This window comes from Heterocephalus glaber, unplaced genomic scaffold (genome assembly GCF_053883595.1).
Source record: "Heterocephalus glaber isolate CG9 unplaced genomic scaffold, H.glaber_assembly_v1.0 deba00001504, whole genome shotgun sequence".
NCBI lineage: Eukaryota > Metazoa > Chordata > Mammalia > Rodentia > Bathyergidae > Heterocephalus > Heterocephalus glaber.
Genome location: NW_028258324.1, coordinates 5,782,393 through 5,788,218, shown reverse-complemented (window position 1 = coordinate 5,788,218; position 5,826 = coordinate 5,782,393).

The window sequence follows — 5,826 nt, the reverse complement described above, 5'->3', positions numbered from 1 at the left end:
CTTACACTCAGTGAGGAAGGAAGGAATAACAAACAGCTGGATAAGCGCAAAGACCCGAGTTCGATCCCTGGTACCGGAAAAAAAAAAAAAAACAAATAAAGTAAAAAAAAATTTAAAAAACGAAAAACAAAACAAACAGACAAAAAAACCCCAAACAGCTGGATAGCACAGCAGTCTCAGAGCCTGTAGGCATCTGCCCCAGCTCAGCTTCCACCATTCTCCCTGTACCAGGGGCGAGTCAGCCCTGCTGGATACAACCTACCTCCACTGATCCCCTTGGACAGCCTTGCTTCCTCCTGAAGCCTCAATTTACTCATCCAGAATCATAAATGAGATGAACTCCAAAGTGTCTCTATGCACAGACCCCAGGCATTGTATGTGTTCAACAAATGGTAGCTACTGTGTATTGCTCCATTTTTTAGAAGGAGAAACTGAGGTCTAAAGAGATAAAGTGACATTCTGAGAGCAAGGACAGAGCCAGGATTGGCATCCAGATACCCTGGCATCAAATGGAGCATCCTGGCCATACTGTTCCCTAGTGTGGGGCAGGACAGGCCCAGCAGATTCAAGGCAGCTGAAACCTGTTGTCTCATTTGGGGTGTGAAGAAGAGCCATTCACAGCTAGTTGAGGCTGGCTAAGCAGACCCCAAAGTGTGAATCTAGGGGACCCTCATGAGGGCTAGTCCTGTGAGGAGATGGGGAAGATCCTGATCAGTCTACCTTAGGCAAGCAGGTCTGAAATTCTACCCTGAACCCTTTTCCCTGTTCTTTCCTCTCTTCTCCTCCTCCATGTCCCAGTCTGAGCCAGCTGCCTGGGAAGCTGCCTGGGCCACACTCTTGGGCTGCACCATCTGCTGGACATGGCCAGACACATGTCCTGCCCATGAGGAAGTTGGACATGGATGGGCAATACCTTCTCAGAGCCATGCCAAGGTACAAGCTGTTCCTGGAAGACTGTAACACGAGCTGGGCTTGGTGGGGCTGTGCCTATGGCACACAGGATTCTGGGTAGCTCTTGGGCTGGTAGTCTGTATGCTGCCCTGTGATCCGGCTCCTCAGAGCTATAGCTTGGCATGTCAAGGCCTGCACTTCCGGGACAGTACTAGAAACTGGTCCTTTCCTGCGAGGTTGGGCTAAGTGCCAGCAACTCCACTCCCAACTCCAATAATCACGCTGACCATATGGATCTTACTTCACAGTTTGCGGAGTATAACAATCTTACATCTTCCAAGTGGTGATGGCCATGGGGTCATGTGTGCCAGGACATGAGCAGGTAGTTTTCAGCAGTGGTTCTTCCATCTTGACCAGCACCCTGGGAGGAGGGCCTACCCTTATTCCATTCTACCTCTTGGAGAGGAGTAGTCCCTTGCCTCTAGTCACACAGCCCTAGACCTAGGGTCAGCTAGACCCTTACTAAAAAGATGAAGAAGGCACAGCTATCACTAGCAGAGAGCTGGGCGCTCAGGAGAGAGCAGGAGTGGATCTCAGAGGCCCAGGGCTGTGCAACATGGCAGGCATGGGCCACAGGCTGAAGGACAGGAGGTAGAGGTCACCACAGAAGGACCATTCTGGATCTGGTCCTTTGTCTACTCCCTGGACAAGGCAAAAAGCTCTGGGTTCCTCTGGGATGAGGGCAGAGGCTGGAAAGTACCATGGCTCCTAGTGGGCATCCCTTGGGAAAGAGCTAGTTGTAGAGACTCAAAAGGGTCTTTCAATGCTCCATGTCTTGTTTTTGCCACCAAGAGCCATGGATACTCCCATAATCCTTCCCAAATGCCTCTTGTCCCACCATCATATCATTGAGGATCCTGAATTGAAATCCTGCCACTTGCCTGCCTTGCTGGATGGGAGCTCCAGGAAGGTGACCATGGTTCTCTTTCACAGGTTGGCAGCTGTCACAATGAGATACTCAATGAATATCTGCTAAATGCATGGATGGGTGGGTGGTTAGTTGCATGATGGGTTGGATGGCTAGATTTGTTTCCTATAGCTACTGTGAGAGAGTACCACAAACTTAGTGGCTTGAAACAATACAAATATATTCTGAAAGGGTCTCTCTGGGCTAAAATGGAAGTACTGGCAGGTCTGCACTTTGGAGAATCTAAAGGAGCATCTACTTCCTTGCCTTTCCAGCTTCTAGGGGCTTCCAGTTTTCCTTGTGGCCCCTCTTCCTCCATATTGAGTGCCAGCTATGAAAGGCCAAGTTTTTCTTGCACTGCCACCTCCCTGACTCTTTTTATCCCCTCTTTCCTTAAGGACCCTTGTGATTACAGTGGACCCAATTAGATAACTCAAGATAATCTCTTTAACTCCAAACAATTAGCAACCTAAATTCCATCTGTAACCTTAATTCCCCTTTACCATGTTAAGTAACATAATCATAGGTTCTGCAAATTAGGATGTAGACATCTTTTGGGGGCCATTATTCTGGCCATCACAGATGGATAGATGATTGTTTATTTGGATGGATGGACGAATGGATGGATGGATGGACAGATGAATAGACTGACAGTTATTAGGCTGAGTATCCACAGTGGATGAAGAGAGCAGACCGCAGACCTGTTACCTCTTGTCTTCTATGTAATTGAAGAGCCTCAGGCCAGAGGAGGGAACTTTGCCAGGCCCTGTACTTCTTCTTTTTTGGGGGTACTGGGGATCGAACTCAGGACCTTGAGTTTGCCAGGCAGGTGCTGGAACCACTGAGCTAAATCCCCAGCCCCCTGTACTTCTTTGGCTTGTGTTTTATCTCCTCCACTGACTGACCCTCCAGAAGTGGAGAACTCTACCCCACCTACCGACCTGGTGCCCCAGGCCCAATTAGACGCTTACCTCCTGGAATGAGAATGACTTCCTGGGACACTCAGCTGAGATGGGATTTTGGAGGGTAGGGGGCAGGGATCTGGAGATGGGGCTCCTTCTCGGTGAATGTGATAGAATGAAGATGAGAGGAGCTCAGCCTCCAGAAACCACTCACTTGGAATTTTTTCCAGGAGAAGGGAGGTCAATTAACTTTATGTTTACCTGTTTAAATATAATATATGATTAAAAGAATACCTTAAGGGGCAATGAATAATAGTATAAGGTATACCTGTGACCCACCAAACAACCCAAGGACAAGAACAGAACTTGTCTTGCCAGACCATAGGCTTCATGAGGCCTGGAATTTGTGTCTCCTGCTTGTGCTCATCTCTTCCTTGCACCACCAAGGGTGTCTGGCACCCATAGGTGTGACAGGGTGTAGGGAACAGGGGAAGGGGACGTTACCAGAACCCCTGCAGTGAGTCCTGGTCTCCTGCAAGCCACAGCAGCACATGGCAAATTACAGGAAAGGTAGAAAGATGAGACTGAGAAGAAGCTGAGCTTTGGGTCTAATCAGTGCTGCTCTGGGCAGCAAAGACAAAGCCCCCAGCTTACTGCACCTTTTATTCAGTACATCGGGAGAAACAAAGGTAACAAATGACTTGCAGAGAGTTCAGTACATCCGCGTAAACAAGATGGTAAAGGTCCAAGAACAATGAGGAACTGAGTGGATGTTTTGTTCCTCCCAGGATGTTTTCAGCTCCCAGGATGTTTCTTGTCCTGGAGAATCACAGCATCACTGGATCATTGAGGTCTCAGTTGTGACTGGAGGCCAAAATGTAATTATGTCTCGGAATTCCATAGCTGGGCTATAGGCAGGAGAACTAGGCTAACCAAATGATTTTTCCCTAAAATTATGTAGCATTGCTCCCGACAACAGGGGGTCCCAGGTGGGAGCTTCTGATTTCCTCCTTTACCCAAATCCTGCCTGCCTAAGGGTCACAAATCTTAGCTGGTCACTTTCTGGCCTTTTGTGAGTAGTTCTATAGTATACATATGACCCTGGAATGAACTTGCTTACTCTTACTTTGGGGTTTTGAGTTGGATATAGTCCCCTGCTATTTGGTCTCTTCATCCCACACTATGGTTTAGGATTCACCTGTATGGCTGCAGGTGACTTCTCAATTTTGTTGTCACTGGATATCTGTGGTGTTCCTGGTTTCTCCTTAGGAACAATGTCTCTGGGTTGGGGGTGAGGTTATTGTCCTTATTGTTGGTGCTGGTCTTGCTCCCATACAGGTCACACTTCTTCCTCTTCTCCCAACCCGCTGCATGCACAGTAAGTTCCCAGGTCCCCAGGTGCACCAGATGATGATTCTGTGACCTGAGCCGACTCTAGGTCGCAGGGTCTGGGTGGGGCTGCAGCTGCAGGGGACATCTCATATTGGGGCCCATACCCATGCACCCCACTTTGAGTCACCCTCATAGGCATACTGGACCCCTCAGGTCCTATGTTTAGAACAGGAGGAAATGGAAAAACAAGCACTGCAGTTAGGCAGTGCTGAATTCAAACGTCCAGCTGTTATGTGCCAGCTGTAGTAATTTGGGCAAGTCAGTTCCCCTTGTGGAGCCTCAGTTTCCTCAACTGTGAAGTGGGGACACAGCACCACCCACACAGTGCATTGTGAGAGTCAGGGGTGCTCAGTGGAGGCAGGGGAAGCTCACCACAGGACTGTCACTGTTTTCCCTACTCCTGTGCTGGCCTCTTGGTTCCAGCCAGGCCTAGGTGCTGTCAGGTGCTTCAGAGAGCACCTAGCCCAGGCCCTCTGTAGATGAGGAAACTGAGGCATGGGGTGGGGAGCTCCCTCTTCCCTGCTGCAGGGCTGACTGGTCCCACACCAGGACATCCTGTTGGCTCTGTGCGTTCAACAACTGTCAAGTTGCCTCTCTGTTGTGGGGCCCTGGACCTTCCCTCCAGCCACTTGTGTTCCTTCTCCCTCTTCTGGCCTGGTCTTGAACTAAAGATGGGGATGGCAGGGTGGGGGGCACTGGTGGGGTCACTGTCCCTAGACAAGTCTCAGCAGCCTACATGCACCCTGCCCCCTGACCCTAGCAGTTACCTCCCACCCTCCACAAACACCCTGGATCCCCTAGATACCCTGACCAGCCCCTTTGTCTGGAAGGCCCCGGGTTCTGCATTGCTTAGGGGCTCCAGAGCCTCACAAAGCCTCGCCCTGCTCTAAGGAGTAGTTGTGGAATGCACCCCCTCAGCAGCATCAAGGGAGCAGGCAGTGACAGGGAGGCTGATGCTCTCTCCAGACAGAAGAGAAACGGCCTGCAGACTGGGGGTGGAGCCAGGTGCTTGGTTTTGCCATCACACCAGCTTTCAGATGAGGAACATACAAGGAACAGGACATGACTTCAGATACAGTGCCTCTGTCTAGTGCCTGTTAAGCCTGCATCCAAAGGTACTCACGGGAGGGAATGCAGGGGGCAGGGGTCTGCCTGAAATGTTGGGGGGGGGTCCTCTAAACGTGGACTATGCTGGAAGGAGCCCCCCCACCCCGGTAGGTTACTCTTCATGTGCAAGCAGGCCTAAGGGGTAAGGGCAACCTCCCTGCCAAGACTGTTCCAGAAACATGGTCCCCAGAAAGCAGGCCTAGAGCCTGGAGAGAAACCAGTAAGGAAGGGCCATGCTCCCATCTGCAAACTGCACCCCTTCCCACCTGCCAGCACTCCCTCTTCTCTGTTTCCTCTCAGGGAACCCCCTCCAGGCTCCTGTCACATTCCCTCCAGCGCGCCCACCCCCGCAGCCCCCAGGCCCCTCCTCTCTGCCAGGGTGGGAGCACAGTAATTCAAGCTATTTTTAGCCAGGCTGCATCCTCCAGGAGATTCAAGTCAAGGGGAAGCCGCCCCCGCGCCTCCGGAGCTGCTCTCAGAAAAGTGATCGATTAAAACCATTGCTAGGAGGGCCCTGCGCCTGGCGAGCAGCAGGCACTGCGACAGGCAGAGGGCACTGGGCCTTTC